This window comes from Mixophyes fleayi, chromosome 1, assembly GCF_038048845.1.
Source record: "Mixophyes fleayi isolate aMixFle1 chromosome 1, aMixFle1.hap1, whole genome shotgun sequence".
In the NCBI taxonomy this organism is placed as follows: domain Eukaryota; kingdom Metazoa; phylum Chordata; class Amphibia; order Anura; family Limnodynastidae; genus Mixophyes; species Mixophyes fleayi.
In genome coordinates, this window is record NC_134402.1 from 309,936,155 (window position 1) to 309,961,834 (window position 25,680).

Genomic DNA, 25,680 nt, shown 5'->3' on the forward strand with positions numbered 1-25,680 from the left:
CAGCGATAGCTATCCAGAGCGATAACAGGTACTTAGGACTTTGGAAGCCCTTCAGCTCCAGTTCTAGTTCCGCTGCTTTTGCAAAAAAATTGTAAAAACGCTTTTATTAGCAAAACAATACAAGTACATACAATATACCGGTAGTTGTTGTAAAAGGGTTTCTAGGGTGATTATGGGGTTTTAATCTCCTTAATATTCTGGCAAATGTATGGAGGACCATTTAATACCGTTATATATGACTGTTACTGTCAACCCACTCCTCGCAAAGGTAATTTGGATTTAACCTAGAAAATATAATTCTTATTTTTCCTTAAATCCACAGGACCAATATTCATATAATAGCTTAGTCTCATATCTTCAAGAAAAACTATGCACAAAATATAGTTTCATTTAAAACAGGGGTGTCCAACCTTTTAGCTTCCCTGGGCCACATTGGAAGACGACGAGTTGGTTTGGGCCGCACATAAAATACACTAACACTAACGATAGCTGATCATCCAAAAAACCATAGAAAACATAGTTAACATATTAAACTTACTTTAAAATGAAGTTAGTAAGAGTTAGGAAACCTGTTGCAGAATCATGATTAAAGCAGTAGTCCCATTACCAGCTACAATTTAACTTACCTGCATCTGCCCCTTAGTGGGGTTCGGGGAATTAAATGGCAAAAACTTTTTTTCCCTCTCTTTCTGCACCCATGAATCATTTTTTTTATTGACCAGTTTGAAATGGTCACCGATATAGGTAGCATCAGGAGGACTAATAGAAATCTACTGAGATTTTTAAGGTGGCGGGAAAAATGGCTCATGGAGCAGCCTCCGATGAGGGTAACAGTGGGTGATATTTTCACCCTACTCAGCACTGCACATTTAAAATGGTTTAAAATATTAAAAATACAATTATCTCTTAATATTTATATTAGATACATAGAGAGAACACAGCTAGTTCATAATTGCATGGTGCAGAGAGTCCAAATTCAGAGTAACAACAATAAGATACTGGATAATCTTTCACTGCTGCTGATAATTCGCGCGGGTGACTCCTCTGTGCTGCGCTACGCAATGTATGTTGGGTGTGATGACATCACCCCCGACATTCACTGCGAGCGCCACACGGAGGAGGAGACCAGGGAGGGAGCCGGAGAGCCAGCTGACATGACCGAAGTATTTTCTTTTTTTTTTTATTTGCAGGATTTTTTTTGCAGCGCTGCCCCCTTGCCACAAGCAAAACTCCCGCTGGGCCACATTTACAGGTGTGCTGGGCCGCATGCGGCCCGCGGGTTGGACAACCATGATTTAAAACATGTTGTATTATTAATATTCTAATTGTAAAACTTATGTATATATTATAAAACAGTAAACAGCGTAATAGTATTTTACACAAAGTACAGATTTTGCTGCAAAACATTACATTTATTGCCTGTTATGTAAATATACAAGTCATTGTGTCTATGTAAGCGTATGCGTGTGAGTCAAGCTTTACCTATTGTCTAAATGTGTGTGAATGTGTGTGTGTGGAGGGTTAGGAGGGGAGAGGGGGGAGACCTGTGTGTGTGGGGGGAGAGAACACATAGGCAAGACTCCATTCTTCTTACATATATATTGTTACCATTTATTCTCCTTTATTATTTCATTTCACTTATCTCAATGTCCAACAGCCATTATTCATTATCCACATTCCCTTCACATGAAATCTTTAAGATGGCACCCATTTTACAAGCTTCTAGATACATTTTCTCTATTGTCTGAACTCAGCATACTCTAAACACATGGTATTTCACCTTGCTGCCATATTAACTGCATCAACTTTTCCAGCAATAAACCACATTATTTCAGAGATTGAGTTAAAAACTACTCTTTAAACCAGCAGTCTAACAAAACGTTATATTTAACAATCTGACCACTTCCTGAACAATCCAATCACTTGCTATGCATCTAAATCCTAATTTCAGCAACACTTTTCAACAGCAGCATAGCAGACTTTCCAATACCACCTACACAGTTTCTTCACTTTCCCAAGAAATGCTTTTCCAACACCACTGTGAGGGAAGGAGGTGACTTCGGACTATAACACATATACTTTTTCTAGGCCTCTGGTTCCCCCATATTTGTCAGTCATATTTAAGCTTGTGTATATTCTTTTTTGAAAGTAGTTAGAATAACTGCCAGCTTGTATCGTTAGCATGCAGACTAATCCATTGTTTCAGTCTAGGCATAAAGGGTTATTGTCAACCAGTCATGCATGAATGTACATCACACCATGGGGTCTCTTATCTTTGTTTAGCAGTGGGTCTATGTGTGCTAGCATAGTAAAAAGGGTGCACAGACAGAACTCTATGTTTAATTACAGAGGACAGCATTGTGTATTTAAATGTAAGTGTGTCTGGAGTGTGATCTTTCCTGTTTACACAAGCTCTACTATAAAGCCACATAACAATACCTGTTCCTAATTAAATCAGGAGTGACTCAACTGCTATCTCCTTTGTCTGTATGTTTACCTGTGAAAAGGTAAACACAGAAAAGGACCAATCAGGCCGGTCCTGGAATTGATGATGAGGTCATTTCTGGCCTTAAAAGACAGCTAGAGAGGACAGCAAATTGGCATTCACTAGATCTCTGCCCCTGACAGGAAAGGGACAATCAGTTCCTGGAGTACTGCCATTGCCCCGATCTACCTCTCCAGGTCTTGGGGAGCTGTGGTTCTGCCGAAAGCGGAGTGACAGGGACTTAGGGCCACTATGTTTGCTGGTAGTCTTAAAGGAGATAGGGGAAAAACTTGGATTGATAGACAGCAGTCCCTGAAAGTGACAAAGATACTGGTGAGGTGTTTTCATTATACCCTGTATGTTGTCTGTGCCAGACTGTAGTGTTATTTGTTGCAAGTTATTATTTAAATATGTTTATTGCTTTTTTGTGCTACCATTTTGTTAAATAAACTTATTTGTGTTATTTTGGATATTTGCCTGGCTGATTTTGAACCTTGGATAGGTACCGGGTAGGCCAGCTGTGTGATGCAGAAGGTTACGTTAAACCCGGTATCATCACAACCACCATTCTATCGAACAAACAAACTATGCACAACCATTTCCATACACTTTTATTACACAGCATTTGCAATATTATTACAAGGCATGCATTTATGTAACACTATCCATACCAAACCAAAGTCTTCACTAACTCTATTTTATCTGATCTCAGACCATTCCATTCAAATAACCTAACAAAACTCCATTACAACATTAAACCAACACAGAACCACACAGATCTATGTATATATCCAGATTCAACTCCATTTTATCTGAACTCAGACAATTCCATTCAAATAACTTAACAGAACTCCATTACAACATTGGTCAACCATCTTCCATTCAAAAACACATAAAACTATGTTTCCAGACTCACCCACCTTTCATTCATTCCATTCAAAACTCCATTATACCATTTTTCCTGCTAGCCAGGTTCTAATATAAAGGGCCTCACCAGGTCCCTTATACAAACCACCATTGAAATAAGTTTGTAGTCTCCATCACCTAAGTCCTCTCACCTTGGGAGCAGGGCTGGAAAAGAAAGTTTCTTCCTTGTGTAAGAGGTATCAAAAACCTTTCTTGTGGATGGAGTTTACCTCTCCACAGGAAACAGACCACAGCCTTTTACAGGTTAATCTGGCCATCTACTCAAAACTTGGTATTCAAGTTCAATTGTAACAGGTGGGGGGAAGGTATTGTATGTGCAAAATCGGCGTGCTCTTTCAACTATGGCTGAATTCTGATATATATTATAAAATGAGATATAAAATAATATATTGTTTATATACTCTTCATCATTTGTAGATGTAATGTATAAGTTATATTATGTCTACATTTTATCACCAAGAAAATAATATTTATATTTTAGAGCCAGGTATTAGTCAAAGCATCTGGAAGCCTTTGAAGATAATACCTAATGCCTTCGGGGGAATTCCAGTTTTAACCCCTTTAATATAAAGGGTGTATGAGGCAGCATGGTGGCTTAGTGGTTAGCACTTCTGCCTCACAGCACTGGAGTCACGAGTTTGATTCCCGACAATGGCCTTATTTGTGTGGAGTTTGTATGTTCTCCCTATTTTTGCGTGGATTTCCTCTGGGTGCTCCGGTTTACTTCCAAACTCCAAAAACATCATTAATTGTTAATTGGCAGCTATCAAATTGAATCTAGTCTCTCTCTCTCTCTCTGTGTGTATGTTAGGGAATTTAGACGGTAAGGTCCAATGGGACAGGGACTGATGTGAGTGTACTCTGTACAGTGCTGCAGAAATAGTTATATAAATAACTGATAATAATGATATAGGGTGGAGTGAAAAACAAACCATCGTGCCACACATTTGTGCCTGCAGTAAGGCTTTTACACTTTGGTAAATCAACTCAGTAGTTTTTTTGGGTTGCTGGAATCTCTTTAATCTAATGTATAAATATGACTACCGTATTTTCCGCACTATAAGGCGCACCTGAGAGCGCCTTACATTTTGAGAAAATCGGCCGTGCGCCTAATAATCCGGTGCGCCTTATGTGTGCACTGAGTTCCAAAATGTTGTTGTGCGACTTTGGTAAGCGCTCCGCTTGATTGACTGTCGGACCATTTCCCGCTGACACAGGGACGTAATACGTACACTATGTACGCTGGCAGCGATAAACCAATCAGAGAACATTACGTAATAAGTGCAGTACATACGCTCACCTCCGCCACGCCTCCGATTGGTATACTACCGGTATGCTGCAAAACAACATTTGTTTGTCTAAGGACCCCCGAAAATGGCACCAGTGAAGAGACATGCTTACGAGGCACAATTCAAACTACAGGCTATCAGTTACGCGGTTGTAAATGAGAATAGAGCAGCTGCGAAAGAATTCAACATCAATGAATTTATGGTTCGGAAGTGGAGGAAACAAGAAAATCTGTTACCCTTTTTTGTAGACCGTATGTTTTGGCATGCGCCTTATAATACAGTGCGCCTTATGTATGGGTTAAGTACAGAAATAGACCCCGTAATTGAGACTGCGCCTTATAATCCTTTGCGCCTTATGGTGCGGAAAATACATACCGTATATACCGTTGCACTTCTAAACTGATAAAGCACTGTATTCTGGGTGGTATAAAATGTTTATCGTTTTGTAAGTAAAGTAAACAAACATTTTAATAGATACATTTCATCCATTGGCTGTGGCACAATATTTGGGCCACTACATATTAAAATTACCAAAAAAATAATGCGTTTGACACAGTTGGTCCCATTGCAAACATATCAGGTGAATATTATCCTGCCACAAAACATTACTGTAATATCTGTATTTACTATAAAGGTCAGTAATTAATATAGCATATGACAAGTGATATCCGTACAGGAAGAATCACAATGCTGTTAAGCAGTATATTGTTTGATTATTCTACTCGGATTAAAGTGTTTTATGATGCTTAAATATCAGTTATATGAACAGAATTTTATTTGCAAGACCAAATTTGACATCACTTTATCTGAAAAAACTAACCATGAACAGTGGTACATAGAGAAAGTGATGTTGTAATAGTTTTCCCCATTCAGTGATTCCCTGGAAATAAAATGACTGTTTTGCTGAAAAAACATAATAGACTACAAGTGTCGGGTGCCAGGTGCACGGTGGCTTTTCTCATGGAAGTTCTGCTTGTATTTTAAGTATAAATTCTATGCATAAATGAACATATCCATCCTGTTTCAGCATACTCTATTTCCTTCTTATTTTGAGTGTCTTAATATTTAGCTCAGACTCTGCTACCCACATCTTCCCCCCTCCACCCACTGTTTGTGCAAAAATCCTCAGTTACTGTGTTACACTGTGAGTTTCTTGCACAGTAATACTTTCCTGATTCTTCGGGCTTTACTCCAGTAAGTTTATAGTAAACTTCTCCTTTATTTGTGTCTCTTGACAGAGTTAGCCGTCCCAGAACAGACTGGGCATAGTTTAAGTTAGCATTAAACCATATAACTCCCAGCCACTCCAGCCCTTTCCCTGGAGCTTGGAGGATCCAGCTCACACCATACATGTTACTTTTGTCAGTGAGGGAGGCACCGGTCACTTTACAGGTCAGTTCCAGAGTCTCTGTTGGTTTCACAGTTCCAGGACCAGACTCCACTAAGGTGATTTGTGACGTGACAGCTGCAAATAAACAAGGAAATATTAAGCTTTTCTATTAAAGCTCCCCGCAAAGATTGTGGCTACTAGGAGCTTATTGACATGATAACCACATCAGACTTACATTGCAGTGAGGACACAACAAAGAGTAACCACAGGAGATTCTTCATGTCTGGGCTAAGGAGTTAGAGAGAAACTCAGCTGAGGATCTGGATGTATAGATTCTGCTCAGTGCACATTTGCTGGAGACTGTTCTCCATTTAAACATAAAGCTATCATACTATATTTACATATACACTGTGCTAATTAAGTGGTAAAAGCCAATGAGATAGTTAGATTGTATTCATGATTCATTTGGTAATTTATACAAATGTATATACTGCTGTACTATATGATTTATGTGCTTTCCAACTGGATGATTAAGTTAGCTACACTTTACACGGTCATATTTTTTAACTCTGATTTGATCATCTGAAATGAACTTTTATGAAATAAATAGAAATTTACACTTTAATATGGTATTTCAAAGTCTGAAAACTGAATTATTGCAAATGCAGTAAATCATGTGTAAATTGAGCCTCACTAAAGGAAACGAGAAGTACAATTAAATGACAATAGCGGTCAGTCGGTCTCTTAGAAATACTTGATCACCTCTCATTTACTGCCAACAAGACACACTTGAATGACAAGTTTAAAAATGCACCGCTACAGTACTGACCTATGATATTGTATAGGGGCCTGATTCATTAAGGATCTTAACTTTAGAAACTTCTTATTTTAGTCTCCTGGACAAAACCATGTTACAATGCAAGGGGTGCAAATTAGTTTTCTGTTTTGCATATAAGTTAAATACTGACTGTTTTTTCATGTAGCACACAAATATCAACTTTAAATTTAAGTGTACAAATAAGCTATCAAGTATTTGTGTGCAACATGAAAAAACAGTCAGTATTTAACTTATGTGCAAAACAGAAAACTAATTTGCACCCCTTGCATTGTAACATGGTTTTGTCCAGGAGACTAAAATAAGAAGTTTCTCAAGTTAAGATCCTTAATGAATGAGGCCCTAGATTAGCATACAGTATGTTCAAACTAATGATATAGTCAGTTTGTCCTAATGCTTTCTTTGGTCTTTCATTTATACAGTATTGTAGTATATGATTTATGCTGGTTAAGTATTATGATTCTATATTTTTTAATAAATAAATTAGACTTTTCCTAATCAAAGACAAATTTTATAACATATTTTATAGTGTGAAAATTAAATTTATGTAAAGTAAGTTAATCATTAACAATTATATTGTAGAACTTACAGAAGGAAATGATTGAAACATGAAAATAAATTAAATGACAAAAAAGCACAAGATGGTTAATCACCCACCTAATGCCAGGCAAGGTGCACCTGTAATAAAACATTATACATTACTACACTTGTTCAATTGCAGCCCAATCCATTGTGATTGAGCCTGGATTCATAAGGGGCCCAGTGGCATCCAGACATCCTAGATTTTACTTTAGTGGTATCTGCCTGTTGCTGGTGACAGGTTCATTCTCATTGCCAGACTACCGCTGTAGAAGAGGAGGAGGTGCTACTTGTTTTTTCTTTTTTTTCTGTTTATTTCCCCTCAATTACCACTTAGCATTAACATTCTCACACCTATGCATTGCTTGAATCATTAAAGCTAAATTGCATCCTTTTATGAGCGTTGCTAAAATTCATCACAGGTAGCTAGATGGCAGGGGAGCCAATCAGAGTAAAAGGTCCATACACATCACAGAGGAGCTGTTACATGATGTCACCACACTGTCTACCATAAGAAGTATTTTAGAGGAGATTGGTGAGGGACATGAAGTAAAAGCTTAGATTACAGCGAGAAATATATGGGGATACAAGAGGGGAACAGTGTCCGAGACCAATAGGGTTAAACTAGGGTAGGAAGTGACACCGACACATGGAATCTGTTTTTACTATTTATGGATGAAGTGGTATGAGCATTAACTTAGTCATGGCATGAGAAATCTTTGATTTCTCATCCATTGAACTTTACATAATATATGTGATAGATATTTTATGGAGAAAACTCTTGTTTTCTCTGTATTATGGCTTATTGCATCTTAATAAATAGACCACTAAATAATCATGTGGACATTAACTTAGGTAAATATAGATTTAGCAGCACAAACACTGTCCAATGTCCTCTCACATACCTAATATGCCAAAACTATATCCTCACTATTCCAGAACTGTGGTCCCTCAGATACTTATGCCAGCACTGTATTCCCACAATTATGCTATAACCATGCGCTCCCTTCCCACTAGTGCCAACGCTTTACCAACAATAATAAACAGTGATCATCTACTTTAACCATCTAACTCCCTCTCAGATGTCTATGTTTTACTTGCTGATACATACAGTTAATCAAACACCAATTAATCATTCATTTTAAAATATTTCCTCTTAATCTTTAGTTCAGCCTATCATTTCATTGTGTTCTTTTATATACATATTAATTACCAAACAGCAGTCATGCCTATCTTTCTATCTAAAGAGACTAAATTGCAGAACCTAGGTAGCCTCAGGGACTATGTACTGTCCTGGGGATTTAAAGCCATGTGTCTGACTAAATAATATGGCATGCAACTGTCCTTGCACACATTTGTGTAAAGCCAAAGTTTAAGTAGGAAACTGTTCACCAAGGATCATGCATAGTGCAACTCTTGCACATTAGAACAGAAAAAAGATTTTTTTTTTTTGTGATGCATTCAGGCAACATGACACAGATCTTAAAGGTATTTTGAAATAAAAGGTTTATGGTGTGTAACTCACTGATAAAGTTGTATGAAACTGCCATTTAATATCAAGTCAATTATAATATCACATAGATTTCATATTATATTTAATAATCATTTCCAATGTAAAAGCATGTAAAAACTTTCACATTGGAAATCATACTGATTATACATTGATTTTCATGCTTCATACTTCAGATGTGACTAAAGGTTTGTTGATGTGATACCCAGAAATCTGCAGGACACTAGGACCCAGTGAAACAGGACTGTCTAACAACATGATACAGGAGAGACTCTAGGACCCAGAAAAAGTCTAGTCTGTAAGACTGCTGAAAAGTTCCAGGGTTTGTTGAGAGAAGAAGCCTCAGAGTGAGCAAATACTGAGGAGACATTTTGTGAAAAGAGACACATGTGTTTCTGGTATGCTGTTGTGTGGAAAAGTCAGGCAAGAGTTGTTGCTGAGAGATAGACTGCTGTAGAGGACTGAGGTTTGTTGGCAGCCAGAAAGCTGTATACGCAAATACTTGGAGACATGGGGCCTGAGTCACTAAGGTACGCATACTGAGCGCATCGTGCTGTTGTTCTCAATGTAGTGGAAACCGGCTCTGCATACTTCTGGAGTCAGCAAGGAACGGATTTCAAGATACGTGTTGACCAGGGCCTGATCCACCATTAGGCTGATCAGGCTGCAGCCTGGGGCACTGGGTCAGGGGTCAGTGGTCAGTGTCAGATATTCGCCTCTTTGAAAAAAACAATTTTTCTGGTGCTGAAATTATTATATACCAGCACTATATATTCCTGAATTTGCACTTCAAGTGCTTTGGGTATTATTAAAATGGGTTCACAGCAGTCCACATATGAGCAGGGAGGGGGCCTTGGGGGGGGGGGTGTGATGAGAAATTGGAGATATTGATACCAGAAAGTTATTCCCCCCCTGTTGAAGTCTTTCATCAGCCTGTCTAGCATTTGGGCAAGAGGTAGGGACAGGGAGTGAGCAGTCTTGGATTTCGAGCCTATCCATATATTGTTGGTGGGGATATCAAAGTGTTCCTGGATAAGGGCAAAAGGGGGAGAAACGTCCAGAGCATAGAGATCTTTGAAGGAGGTCAGTTTCTTAGAGTTCAAGGTAGGGAGGTTAAGCTCCAGAATAAGTTTAGAGAGGGCCTGAAGGGAGATAATACGAGTAGGGAGCGATAGATCGGTATAGGTATGATTTTTAATAAATTGATGTTTTACTATGGTTTTGTGGTAGCTATTTACTTGTTTAGTTTAATCACAGCCTTTTACCCTTTCTCCTGTTTTTATGTATTTGTGGAGATTACATAAACTACCAATGTTTATTAATTGGTAAAAATGTGGTCTGTCAAAAAATGTATTAGTTGTTCACAGGTCAGTGCTGGGGTAAGTTTGGAGACCGGTTATCTCTTCTGTACTGCACATCTGACAAAAGCCACAAAATAAATCGTGGAAAAAATGTTCAACTCTTCTTAATACTAAATGTAAATAATAATTATATTGTTATATGATAACATAATGAAGGTAGTGGCAGTGACAGGAAACAATAATCATTGTTCTACATCGTGTACTCAACCTATAATTCTTTCTCATCTTTCCATTTCCAGTCTTTGCCTTTTTTGTAGAACAGAAAAAAAATAATAATAGAACAACTGTCAATGTGATTAAAAGTGACCAATGTAATTGAAAACTGACAACAACAACTGTATAGTTCCTTTTCTCAGTATGACGCCCAATGATCTTATGTTTCTTTTAAGACAAAATAATATTCTATACCTTGTTAGGCAGCCTTTGTACTCACATGGGAAATGAAAATCAGAATGAATGTGAAATGTTATAATTGCCTGCTAAATATAAAATGCAACAAACTGAAAGCTTTTGTGTGTCTGTGGTCCTCCCACAGATTAACATCTTACAAATGATATTGAGCATACAGTGCATACATATTCCCACACATAAAATTGAACAAACATTGTGAAACAAGAGATTAAATTTGCTTTACCATTGCTGAACCTCATTTTCCCACAATGGTAAGTGTCAGGGATACTTTTTAGCCTTTAGTTCCCCAGTTACTATCCATGGACAAGGAGAAGTGAGTGTCAGGCATGTTCAAATAACAAACCCCTCTCCTATTTTTTGTCAAATTATGTTTCCCCCTATATGTATATATGACACCTGCAGGCTGGGAGGTATCAGCCCGGGGGGCGCACAGGCGGCCGCATCGCGTGTCATGTGATGCGGCCGCCTGTGCACTGATGCGGCCGCATCGCGTGAGACGCGATGTGACCTCCTGTAATATAAAAAAATAATTGCATCCACGGCGGTGGATGGGGGGAGGCGGCCGGCCTGAACAGCTGCTAGACTGAGCGGCCCGGGTGCCCGCTGCCCCCCTGCCCCCCGGTCCAGCCCGCCCCTGATATATGGTATTATAGATACTGTAATGATTGAATGTTTCAATTTAATATATTATTTCCACAAGGCTGTGTCTGAAATGGATACCCCAAGGATTGGCTGTAGAGGCCAGTAACTATGAGGTCTTGTTCCCAAACCCCATTCCGCCCCCATTTGTTATATTACAGTATTTTGCATTGTGGTTCTGTATTTTTGGTCTGGCTCTGCATATGGGTGAAAAAGTGCTATTTTGTACTCTGCCTCAGTTGCTAAGAACTCTTTATTTAGATAGGATGTGAAAATATTTTCCCACAATCACATTATTGGGTGGGAAGAGGAAGGCCACTGTCTTGGTGCGGGAGTTATTGCTAACTACGTCTATACTCTCCAACGGTCAGTGCAGGCAAACAGCATGTAGTTGTCCCTGGAATTGTAACATCATATATTTCATTGTTTACAAATGCAATAAGGAAATGGGACATGTGGAGTTGTCAAAAAACTTAGGAAAAAAGGGCCCTCATTGCGTAATAGTTAATGTACAGTCAATTAAACTATTGAATGAAAGCAGTACATTTTTCAAATAAAGATAAAGCTTATCTGTCAAATGCTCCATAGATGTTCTACAGGCAGGATCCTCAGCTCTCACTTATAATCACTTCATTATCTGTGAAGGAAATCGATAAGACATCCCCGCATGTGTGAAATCTTTTAAAACAGCCAATTTTTATTTTGAACATGGTTAAAGACACTTACAAAAGGTAGCATAAAAACTAGAGATGGGCGGGCTCGGATCCCCGAGATCCGAACCCACCCAAACTTCGCCTATCAGAGTACCGAGCCGAGCAGGCTCGGTACTCTCCCGTCCGTTCAGAATCGAAAACGAGGCAAAACGTCATCATGATGTAGTCGGATCTCAGAGCTCGGTTCTCGCGATATTTGAAAAGCATAAAAACCCATCTCCACAGCAGTCCATCGCCATTTGACAGAGGGAGAGAGCAGGGTTAGGTCACAGGCTGTATTAGAGCAGGGAAAGAGCAATAATTGTACACCTTATTCTTTGTATTATTATTTAATTTCTAATCTATTCAATTATATTATTAATTCCAATTCTATTAGCAATTGTTAGAGCAGGAAGAGAGGAGGCTTTTTTTTTTTCAATTTTTTGCACTACAAGTGCTTTGGGGTGTCCCATATTTCCCAGTGTGAAACATTAATTTTTCTGGCTGTCAAAAGTGATATTTGTCAGCAGTATCTAATACAGTATTTGCACTACAAGTGCTTTTGGGTGTCCCATATTCCCCAGTGTGAAACAATAATTTTTCTGGCTGTTAAAAGACATATTTGTCAGCAGCATCTAATACAATATTTTGCACCACAAGTGCTTTGGGGTGTCCCATATTCCCCAGTGTGAAACATTAATTTTTCTGGCTGTCAAAAGTGATATTTGTCAGCAGTATCTAATACAGTATTTGCACTACAAGTGCTTTTGGGTGTCCCATATTCCCCAGTGTGAAACAATAATTTTTCTGGCTGTTAAAAGACATATTTGTCAGCAGCATCTAATACAATATTTTGCACCACAAGTGCTTTGGGGTGTCCCATATTCCCCAGTGTGAAACACTATTTTTTCTGGCTGTCAAAAGTGATATTTATCAGCAGTATTTCTACCATTTTTTGCACTACAAGTGCTTTGGGGTGTCCCATATACTCCAATGTGAAACAGTAATTTTTCTGGCTGTCAAAAGTGATATTTGTCAGCAGTATCTAATACAATATTTGCACTACAAGTGCTTTGGGGTGTCCTATATTCACCAGTGTGAAACAATAATTTTTCTGGCTGTTAAAATACATATTTGTCAGCAGTATCTAATACAATATTTGCACTACAAGTGCTTTGGGGTGTCTTATATTCACCAGTGTGAAACAATAATTTTTCTGGCTGTTAAAATACATATTTGTCAGCAGTATCTAATACAATATTTTGCACTACAAGTGCTTTGGGGTGTCCCATATTCCCCAGTGTGAAACACTAATTTTTCTGGCTGTCAAAAGTCATATTAAACAGCAGTATTTATCCAATATTTTCCACTACAAGTGCTTTGGGATGTTCCATATTCCCCAGTGTGAAACATAAATTTTTCTGGTTGTCAAAAGTCATATTTGCCAGCAGTATCTAATACAATATTATGCACTACAAGTGCTTTGGGGTGTCCCATATTCCCCAGTGTGAAACACTAATTTTTCTGGCTGTCAAAAGTCATATTTATAAGCAGTATTTCTACCATTTTTTGCACTACAAGTGCTTTGGGGTGTCCGATATTCTCCAATGTGAAACATAAATTTTTCTGGCTGTCAAAAGTGATATTTGTCAGCAGTATCTAACACAATATTTGCGCTACAAGTGCTTTGGGGTGTCCCATATTCACCAGTGTGAAACAATAATTTTTCTGGCTGTTAAAAGACATATTTGTCAGCAGTATCTAATACAATATTTTGCACTACAAGTGCTTTGGGGTGTCCCATATTCTCCAATGTGAAACATTATTTTTTCTGGCTGTCAAAAGTGATATTTGTCAGCAGTATCTAATACAATATTTGCACTACAAGTGCTTTGGGGTGTCCCATATTCACCAGTGTGAAACAATAATTTTTCTGGCTGTCAAAAGTCATATTTAGCAGCCTTATTTATCCAATATTTTGCACTACAAGTGCTTTGGGGTGTCCCATATTCCCCAGTGTGAAACATTAATTTTTCTGGCTGTCAAAAGTCATATTTATCAGCAGTATTTCTACAATTTTTTGCACTACAAGTGCTTTGGGCTCATTAAAATGGATTCAAAGCAGTCCACATATGAGCAGAATCAGCAAGCACGTGCTGACACCAGTCCTGATGTAGTGTTCCCAGAACGTCATCTGGTAAAGCCTATGTAAAAGTACATAGTCTTTTTAAATCAGGGGAAAATAACACACATAAAAAATTTTTACCGCATTGAAGTGAAAAAGAAGTGTAACTTAGGAAAAGCTAACTGCCGATAAAAAAAAAAATTGCCAACATGCCATTCTACACACGCAGTGGCAAAGAAAGAATGAGCCCTTCGCCTTTCTCTTTTAGTGGCAAATTAAAAAATGTCATTGAGCATTATTATTGTACGGTCACTCGTGACCAAGCAAGACCAAGTAATTTGGAGTCTAAAAGTGGTGCACAACTACTGTTACGCGTGAAAGCCGAGCTGCAAGAAAACAGTAAGGCATTAGAGGATAATGTATGCTCAGAATCAGAAATGACACCAATCCCTGTGGAGAGTCCATCCACCAGTGGTATGTCTAATCGTGAGCATTCTGAAAATGTACCCATAAAGAAGGGCCCTTTCAGCAGTTCTGCTGATGTGTGCCTGAAAAGCCCGAGTGTAGCCGGTGATACACCAAGTGAGCATGACACTTTGGAATTTGAAGAGGATGATGGGGAGATTTGGGTAGCCGACGAGGGCGCTGATGAGGATGCAGTTGATTGTGTAAGTCCTGCAGCAGTGGCAGCAGCGTGGCACCAGTGGCAGCAGTTCTGGCACATGAGGTTCTGGCACCAATTTGCACTTTCCAAACACAAGCAGGGATGACGCAGGTGGCAGACCACAACAGTTTGACATCTGGGCTGGTTTGAAGGATTTGACAACAAAATGTGTGACCTTGCCCATAACTCCAACCAATCATACTATTAACATGCAAAGGATGGTGGAGGGCCTAGCATGGATTAAACTGTATTTTTCCTAATTTGCACTAATAAGGTTTGGGTGTAATATACACCCAAAGACGAGTGCTCAATTGCTAAGAGTCATTGATGAAGAGGAAGACAAGCAGGCTTGTCTGTAGAATTTGCAGGCAAATTCTACTGCGTTATATGGGTAACACCCAAAGAGAAGAGCTACACTGCTCCATTGCTAATTGTAATTGCTGAAATAGAAATAATAGGGCTGACAGTCTTGGTCTAAATCTGCAGTTACATTTTATTGTACCATAGCTCACTCAGAAACAGGAGAGGTGGCAGGGTTCAGTGCTAATCTTCCTCAAACAATACTAATTCATCCCACCATGATAGAAGTCTGTGTACTATGATGTAATTGCCGAAAATGGCCTTCCAAATGGAATTAGTAGTTCATTTTAGGGCAGAGCTGTCACGATTTTTGGGCCATTTTTTTACAGCAGAGCAAATATATGTTGTGCGGACTCATCTGCATCACCACTGTGTGTCTTGGGAAAGCAATTTTTTTTTACAACTAACAGTTGCCAGAGAAACTGAAGGAGAAGACGTCCAAACAAGATGTTGATAGCTCTTGGATCCTTGTGAAGCAAATTAAGTATTTAATCTACAATTAAAATATAGTTAGCACATTTATTTTGTGTTATTTCACACGTTAAATTTCTGTAGCTCCTTGTCAAAATGTATTATTAAGGCAATCACTTGACTCAAGCTAACCGTGTCTGCACTCTCTTCACAGGTGACTACTTCGCTGGACTAAAGTACATTCCCCTCAAATGCTAGTCTTCTTGCAGCTGCTGCATTCTCCTATATGCTGTTGCAGAAACCAGAAATTGATCCTAAATTTTTCCGGACACAAACAGCATCTCCTGCATGTCATTTTTAAAAGTTCAGTAACACCAAGTTGATTGTGTGTGCAAAACAGGAAATGTGCTGGAATTGAACCCGGCTGTAATGCTTGAACAATATTGGGGTCGTAATCAGAAATTACATATCCTCAGGAGACTCCAAGCAGGATTAGCCATGTTTCAATGACATCCCTTAGTTTTTGGAACAGATTGTTAGCTGTATGCCTCTTACTGAAGCTGCTGATACACAGAGTAGCCTACTTCTGAAAAATGTGATGTACTTGGGTATATGCTGCTGTCCCTGCTGGTGAAGGCGAATGACCAACCCAGTGGGCTGTTACAGTCATATAATCTTTACTTTGCCCAGTTCTGCTTGCCCACATATCTGTGGTTAAGTGTACAGTGGATAGAATGCCATTTTGTAGCCCAATAATTACATTTTTAGGAACCTTCAGGTACAGGTGGGTAATAGATTTTCTAGTTAAATGGTATAGTGATGACATTTGCTAACAGGGACAAAACACCTCAATTAAATGTCTTAAACCAACTGTATTAATAGTGGACATTGGACGCAGATCTAATACTAGCATAGTACCCAGGGCGTCTGTGATCCACATTGCGACTGGGTGACAGGTTTCATACTTGCTTCCTCTTGCAAAGGATTGTTTAACTGTAAATTATTGGTTCTGGGGATATTGATGATGAAGGTGTTGGGGGGGGGGGGTAGATTTCAGGTGCTGGAATGTAGATGAGAGAAGGGAGGCAGATGATGCTGGAATGCTTGTTGTTATTTTTTTTAACCTAAGTTTCTGATTTTCCCAACAGCTTTCCAAGAACTTGCTGAAAAATGACGTAACATGGATGAGGATCCCAGATGGTTAAGGTCCCTACCTCTACTGAGTATGACTTTAAAAACGCTACAAATGGCTAGACAACTGTTGTCAGGATTTGTGTAAAAATTATTCCACACTTAAGAGGTGGATTACCGTATATACTCGTGTATAAACCGACTTTTTCAGCAAATTTTTAATGCTGAAAAAGCCCCCCCTCGGCTTATACACGAGTCAACAGCTTAACTCCCGCAGTGGAACGCATGTCCACTGACAGGAAGTTCCAAATGCCGAACTTCCTGTCTTGTCTGTGGAAGGAACATGCGTTCCACTGTGGAGGTAAGTGAAAGATCTCTCTCTCTCCCTCTAGACATCTTGTGGATAAACAAAGGCTGCTTATAAACAAAGGACTAGGAATCTTGTGGATAAACAAAGGCTGCTTATAAACAAAGGACTAGGAATCTTGTGAATAAACAAAGGCTGCTTATAAACAAAGGACTTCAGTAGTACTGAAGTCCTTTGTTTATAAGCAGCCTTTGTTTATCCACAAGATTCCTAGAGGGCTGCGTGATCGTGTAGTCAGTATCTAGTAAACAGTTAATGTGAGGACACTGTGTATATATAAAGGACATGTATATTATGTATTGTGTGTAATATAGCTGCTGCATGCTGCATATAATGTTCTGTTTAATACAGAAAAGAAAGTACTTCCTGAACAGTTAGTTCCCTTTGAGTGAGGTGTGGGATGATAGAGGAGTGTCTCTTACCATGCTGATAATGTGGCACATACACTTGTGAATCTGTGAGTGTTGGCAGTGCATCAATGAGCTCCATTCAATTCTAGAACATTTCTGTACAAGTGCAGATCATGAAGGTTACAGTTTTATTTCCTATAAATTGATATTCTAAAGATTTGTTTACTCTGTCCTGAAGTTCGAGTTGTGTGCTCTTCTGAATAGTGTACCACAGTGTCTTAATAGTGAATAGTTTACCACAGTGTTAGTGTAATTTGATGTTAGTGTTAGCGATTGATTTAGCATAATGGTCTATTATAACAGTATATTCTGCAAACAGAGTGGCGTTGGGTCAGCTGACAAGTTTTTTTATTAAAGAAATTTACCAGTAGCTGCTGCATTTCCCAACCTAGGCTTATACTCGAGTCAATAAGTTTTCCCAATTTTTTGTGGTAAAATTAGGTGCCTCGGCTTATATTCGGGTCGGCTTATACTCGAGTATATACGGTATTTGTCTTATGCCCAGGCATGATAATGGCCTTTTTCTTATCACTGGCAAGAACTGCAGCAATTTTTCTTTGAAAGTGTATGAAAATCATATTGTGATCTAGGAGGTGGTCAAAATTGAATGGAAATGACTGGAAATTAGTGTTAGTGAGGTTAATAATAATGTAGGTACAAAATAATACCTAAATTATGTTATTTTAGGCCAAAAAAATGTAATTTTTTTAACAAATTACAAAACAAAAGCAAACAAAACCAAAACCAAAACATGCAAGGGCGGTTTGGCAAAACCAAAACACGACGGTAATCCAGATCCAAAACCAAAACACAGGGGTCAGTGAGCATCTCTAATAAAAACAGTGCTTATCTGAATCCACGGTGATGTTGATAGCAATGAGAAATCACACTAAAAATTACTCCAAAAATACCATTATCTTGAGGCTAAAACCCTACATATTTTGTTCTCTCGAACTTCATCAGGGGTATCATTTGTCCTCACAACCCTCAGTTTTTAACACAAAGGATATTATATGAACCAATCATAAGTCACTTTATTACTTTTAATTACTCAACTGCTGTTACTTTACAGCTTTCACTAATTGACTAATCACAATACTATGGGCTAGATTTACTAAGCTGCGGGTTTGAAAAAGTGGGGATGTTGCCTATAGCAACCAATCAGATTCTAGCTTTCATTAATTTAGTACCTTCTACAAAATGACAGCTAGAATCTGATTGGTTGCTATAGGCAACATCTCCACTTTTTCAAACCCGCAGCTTAGTAAATATACCCCTATGAATCTAGTGTGCACACTACTTCATATATCTATTTTCCCAAAAAACAATTGCATATAAATGTTAATTGTGTTGCTGAGACATAAAGAAATTTGTATCAGAATCTAGTCATAGCTGATCCATCCCTCTCAATACTCTCTCATACCTCCAAACATGAACACAATAATGTATATAAACGAAGCAATACATTTTTTCTTTTTCCTAAAGTAACAATCCATTTACACAACACTTGCAATAAATCCCTATTAGGCCTGACGGCATTCTATTACTCAATTGCTAATACACACTCACTAAACCATTACTGCATAGCTATAAACTCACAACTCCCACTATCAACTCATCAAGCAAATCTAACTCACCAGCTGCTCTGTGAGCAAAATGATCACAAATTGCTATTAACACACTGTTATATCAAAAGAGAGACTACTCACTACTCATAGCAAGCCTGTCTATCTATACCCCTCTCAAGTCTCCACCTTTAGATATTAAAGCTTAAACACAGTTGTCCAAGGCAAGAAGCAACACACACACCTTTTTTTTTTATTTTCTTCCACTTTTTCTCTAAAAAACAATTCAATCAGTACTAACATGCATCTCCTATTAAAACCCAGCAATAAAAATGCCTAGATGACAAATGGGGGTCTGTTTTAAATGTGTCAAATATAGTCATACGTTTTTTTCCCAGGGGGTAAATGTATCAAGGTCCGATTTTGACAGCGTGTTAAAATCGCGGCAAATCGCGGGTGTGAACACGCTTTTTTTAGTAAAAAAAACCTAAAATGTATCAAGCTGCGATTTTGACACTGATCTTCAAAATCGCTGGTCATCTCTGGAGATTTGCTGCGATGTAAACACTCCCGTGTTTGTCAAACACTCCCGTGTTTAGCTAACTCTCCTGTGTTGTAGCAGCGAGTTGTAAACACATCACTGTTACACTGCCTGTCATACAGCTGCCGGAGCCCAGGGGTAGTAGGAAGATCCCTAGTGCTATCAGCACTGGGATGGGTGTCTCTAGGGGGGGGCCCGCTCGTTTTTTTCGGCGGACCAAACTACCTAGGGAATCCATCCCAGGGCTGAACAGTCTAGGGTTGGTTAGTCATTATGGCAGGGGGACCCCTTCTACGTGTCCCACTGCTATAGTGCCGCTAACCCTGGCTGGTTTGCCTAGTGCTGGTTAAGTGAAAATCGGGGGGACCCCATGCAAAATTTTTCCCCGATTTTCACGGAACCAGCAGTAGTCAGGCAGCCCTAGGGTTGAGCAGGAATAGAGGGGGGTGGCCACGCTTTTTTTTTCATACTTTCTTCTATTCTTTACAGTTTTTACACTGACAGGCAGTGTAAGTGTGATGTGCTTATACAACACGCTGCTATCAAGCAGTGTGTTGTATCTGGCGTGTTTTAAATCAAACTCTCCTGAGTTTGCTTACTCGCAGCTTCATACATTTGAGAGCTGTATAGCTGCAGTGGCAAACAGTCGGGAGTTTGATCTCTGGCGATTTTGCAAATAGCGATTTTGACAGAAGCACAACTCTGGCGATTTTGCATGAAATCTCTGCTTCAACATCTGCGAGTTTCAACTCTCCCAAGAAAATCGCTGATTTTGCAAAATCGGACCTTGATACATTAACCCCCAGATCTTTCTCTCCTCTGAGACTTGATATTTCCTTTCAGTACCTGAACTTCAATGTCTTTTATCTATAGTCATATTTTTAACTGACAGTGCTAGAAACTGATACTCAAAATAACTTAAAAAAAATACTAGCAAATATTAACATCAGTAAATTTAATGGTCATAATATAATTTTGAACACTACAGTTATCTTATAAAGAATACAATTTCTGTCAAGTTGTTAAAATATGGTATATTTCCTATGCATTATTGTTCTTATCTTACATGTTTTGATTGTAATTACAAATGTGTGTCTATATACATTACTTTTTAATATAGTTAATTAGCAGTTTAAAGCTGAATGTTCAATTTTGGGTGTTTAATGGTATTTTATTGTTCTAAATCAATGGTATACAAATGGCTAGAAAACTTATTTTTTACAATTAAAAATCTAGATAAAGCTAGGTTTAGATTAGATATTAGATCACAGCCCCACCTAGTGCTTATTGATAGAATCATAAGTGGAATTTTGTCCACTTTCAATGCTCCCTGAAAACTAATATTAAAACTGTAATAGTTTGTCATGCATAATAAATATCCCAATGTAGAGTCTTCTGCAATTCCATAATTAGTGCAGGTCAATGATGAGTCTGTGTATCACTATATTCAATCCATTTTTAATATACACTATATGGACAAAGTATTTGCCCACATATGTTAATTATTGAATTGAGGTGTTTCAATCAGATACGTTGCCAGAGGTTTATAAAATCAAGCACCAAGCCATGTTTTCTCCATTTACAAACATTTGTGATACAAAATGGGTAATTCTGAAGAGGTCATTGACTTCAAGCGTAGTAGTGATAGTATGCCACCTTTGCAATAAGACGGTTTGTGAGCTTTCATCCCTCCTGAATGATCCACGGTTAACTATAAGTGATAATATTAGAAAGTGGAAGTGCTTAGGAACAAAAGCAACTCAGCCACGAAGCGGAACACCACATTAAATCACGGAACGGAGTAAACAACTGCTAAGGCACATGGTGCTTAAAAGTTGCCAATGCTCTACTGATTTCATAGTTGAGGAGTTCTGAACTTCCACTGGAATTAATGTAAGCACAAAAACTGTGCGGCAGGAGCTTAATGGAATGGATTTTCATGGCCGATCAGCTGCATGCAAGCCTCACATCACCAAGACTAGTTTCAAACCTCGGATGGAGTGGTGTAAAGCACACCGACATTGGAGTGTGGAGCAGTGGAAATGTGTTCTGTGGAGTGATGAATCACGCTTCTATGGCAGTCAGATGGGCGAGTCTGGGTTTGGTGGATGCCTGCAGAACGTTACCTGCCTGACTGCGTTATGAAAACTGTGAAGTTTGGGGGAGGAAGGATAATGGTATGGGGCTGTTTTTCAGGGTTTGTGCTAGGCCCCTCATCTTCAGTAAAGGGCAATCTGAATGCTTTAGCATACCAAGTCATTTTGGACAATGCTATGCTCCCAACTTTGTGACAACAGTTTGGGGAAGGCCCTTTTCTATGCGAACATTACTGTGCCCCAGTACACAAAGCAAGGACTACAAAGACATGGTTTGGTGTGGAAGAACTTGACTGCCCCGCACAGAGCCCTGACCTCAATCCCATTGAACACCTTTGGGATGAACTGGAAAGAGATTGCGAACCAGCCCTTCTTGTCCAATATTAGTATCTGACCTCATAAATGCTCTACAGAATGAATGGGTACAAATTTTCACAGAAACACTCCAACATCTTATGGAAAGTCTTCCAAGAAGAGTGGAAGCTGTTATCGCTGCAAAAGGGGAACCAACTCCATATTAAATTATATATATTTGAATACAATGTCATTACAGTCCCTGTTGGTGTAATGGTTAATGGTCAAGCATTTGAATACTTTTGTCCATATAGTGTATATGGATCAGAATATTCTATATACAGCAAATAACTGTATTTTTAAAGCATTGCTCTGTGTTAAATGGTACACAGCCAGATGAAGTGACTGTAATGAAAAACAATGCAATTCAGCACATGGTATCGTGGAATAAATGTGTCGTTTCATACTGCATTAGCTCTATTTATTCACATACAGGACCGCAGTTACTAAGTGCACTGATTGTACACAGCAAGCTACCTTGGCTTTGTACTGGTATCCTTGGATGGTCCGCCCAAAGTATTTTAGCGTATATGTCCACAAACATGAGGAGGACTTAAGTTTGCAGGGAGATGGAAAACTAAAGAGATTCACTGTATAAAAGTTTAAGAGGCTCATGTAGATTTGAAAGTAAGTCCAACTCATAAACACAAAATGGGCTTATCCATATTGTGCATGCACAGCATAAGGGTGCACATCTATGCATGTATCCAGATTTTTATATATATCTGCATGTTCCGCCACTCTATGCTCGTTTGCATCTAGGCTCCCATGTGAAGGTTTATTTTTTGCCATAAGAAAATGGGATTGCCATAAGAAAATTCTGGAGGTACCATTCTTGATGTCAGTACTTAGGTCAAAAATCATCGAAAACATGACTTATACATAGATGAATCAATATTATCAGATACAGTATATTTCATGGTATAGACATAGAAGAGGTTCTCTATAAAAAATGGTGAGAATAAAGGAGTTCTAAACAGTCTAAAAATGCCTTATGTCACTTTAATAAGGAATCACATAAAATAAAACAACGAGTTTTAAGAAATTTTACTAGCCTGAAAACAGATGTGATGTTTAAGGATCTGATTCTAGACAAACCGTTTATTAGTTTTAAGAAAAATATGTATTTGGAAAGTTTCTTTTCAACCAGTGCTCTGAAAACATGTAGATCCGGTGACCAATATTACTTGGCTATCCCCAAAAACAATAAGGATGTCTAATAAATGCAGCAAATCTGTGTGTCCTTTCTGTAAATCTTTAAATAAAGCAAAGCCACTGAAGTGATTTCATCAGTTTACAGAAACAAATTTACTATTTCCGACTTCATAAGTTGTAAGTCCACCCAGTGCCGTAACTAGACATTTTAGTGCCCTGGGCGAGACAGGGCACTGGCGCCCCCCATCTAAATGGGAGTGACATTTGCCAAGTGGGTGTGGCCAACCTAATGTGGGGGTGTGGCTATCACTTTACTTAAAGAATTCTGCGGGAAAGTCTCAGTCTAATTCAGTGCCAGGTAGCGGGTGGCTGCTGCGCCTCCTTGGGCTTGCGCCCTTGGGCGATGGCACCGCCCACACATGCCTAGTTACAGCTCTGCAAAGGGGTCAGAATCTGCATTGATTTGTCAAGAAATTCAGTTTCATGATAATAATAATAATAATATTTGGCATGTCATCTATTATTAAGTCATAATTATTTTAATCTAGCAATAGTAACATTTAAAGCATTTACCACCCTTAGATGACTTTAATGTATTAGCTTGTATGGCCTCCTGCAACGTTTGATATATTGATTTTCTCATGTGCTTTTCAGCCATTTATTTAATTTGTAGCACCCTGCAGGGCATTCCTTATAAATACCATTATTAGTAATAACGAATGACCCACAAATTGTAATATACATTTGGATTATTTTACATAATATTTTACATGTGGAGCCAGTCTCATGGTCGAGCTTACCGTGCTTGTTAACAGATACTTTGCAAAACCCAGATTTCGAAATATGATTATTGAACTTCATTAATAAAAAGCAGTTGAGGAGGACAGGGAAATAAGGTTATAATTATTTCTTGCAGCTGTCTATAAACATCTAAACCTAGCAGGGAGCTGAGAGATAGTACACACTGTCAGATGAAAATCAATTAAAACCACTTTACTAACCATTAGAAAGCATAAGAAAGTCCATAATCATCTTAAGTACTTCTGATATGTCCTTAGGTGTATGCAGACTGACATTCTGGACAATGACTTGGTTGTCCACACAGTGGGCGTGGGGGTGGGGGCGGGGGGAGAGATTTTTTTCTTCAGCCTCTTGCCTTTCCGCAGTGGAACGCATGTGCGTTTCAATGACAGGAAGTTCGGCATTTGGAACGCAAATGCGTTCCAAATGCCGAACTTCCTGCTTTCGGTGGAACGCATATGCGTTCCACTGCACTGCTTTTTGATGCCGGGAATGTTGCTTGTAGGGGAGCTTGTAGGGGAGCTTGTAGAACCGCGATTCATCTGGGCACAGAGGCTGGTATCGGGCGGCTGCGCCTCCTTGGGCTTGCGCCCTGGGCGGTCGCACCGCCCGCACCGCCGTCGTTACGGCTCTGAGTCCACCTACGTTATCCATGTACTGCAGTGTTCATATAACCTGCGGTACATCGGCAGGACTACTAGAATATTTGTGTTCTTGAGAGGCCTTAGGGATGCTGAAGCTTCAGTATCTGCACCCTGATTGCCTTAATAAGATAATGGTATGTTCTTGGTATGAAAGGTTTGTTTGACAACTCTTTGTTTTGACCTTGAATATATATATTAACACATATGAATTTTGTCAGCACTAAACATGTTAAGCTAGTTCACTTTCTACAAGTTTTTGATGCCAGGTGCCAGGTGCACAATGACTTTCTCCTGGGAGTTCTGCTTGTCTTTGAAGAATAATTTCCACACATAATGTGAACTTATTTTTAGCTCAGACTGCCCACAAACTCCCTCTCTTTAAACAAGTTTGAGTACAAATCCTCAGTTACTGTGTTACACTGTGTGTGTCTTGCACAATAGTGTTTTCCAGATTCTTCAGGTTTTACTCCAGTGACTTTCAAATAAACTTCTCCTTTATTTGTGTCTCTTGACAGAGTTACCCTTCCTTGAACAGATGGTGCATAATATATGCTGGCTTCATGGAATATAACTCCCAGCCACTCCAGCCCTTTCCCTGGAGCTTGGCGGATCCAGTGCACACCATACATGTTAGTACTGTCAGTGAGGGAGGCACCGGTAACTTTACAGGTCAGTTCCAGAGTCTCTGTTGGTTTCACAGTCCCAGGACCAGACTCCACTAAGGAGATTTGTGAGGTGACATCTGCAAATAAACAAGAAAATCTTTTAACTCTCTATTAGTTCTTCCAAAGACTATGGTTACTTTGAGCTCTTTACACACAATCACCACATCAGACTCACATTGTAGTGAGGACACAGCACAGAGTAACCACAGGAGATTCTTCATGTCTGGGCAGAGGAGTTAGATAGAAACTCAGCTGAGGATCTGGATGTACAGATTCTGCTCAGTGCACATCTCCCAGAGACTGTTCTCTATTTAAACAGGAAGTTATCTGAAT

The 25,680-nt window shown here is 39.0% G+C and overlaps 1 long non-coding RNA gene across 1 annotated transcript; it reads right to left on the reverse strand.

Moving 5' to 3' along the window:
• Positions 1-5,536: 5,536 nt before the first annotated feature.
• On the reverse strand, positions 5,537-25,680 carry LOC142158061 (uncharacterized). Its single transcript, XR_012692720.1, has 3 exons — positions 25,523-25,680; positions 25,067-25,424; positions 5,537-5,799 (listed from the first exon to the last, which is right to left on the reverse strand). It is a non-coding gene; the product is annotated as an uncharacterized LOC142158061 (long non-coding RNA).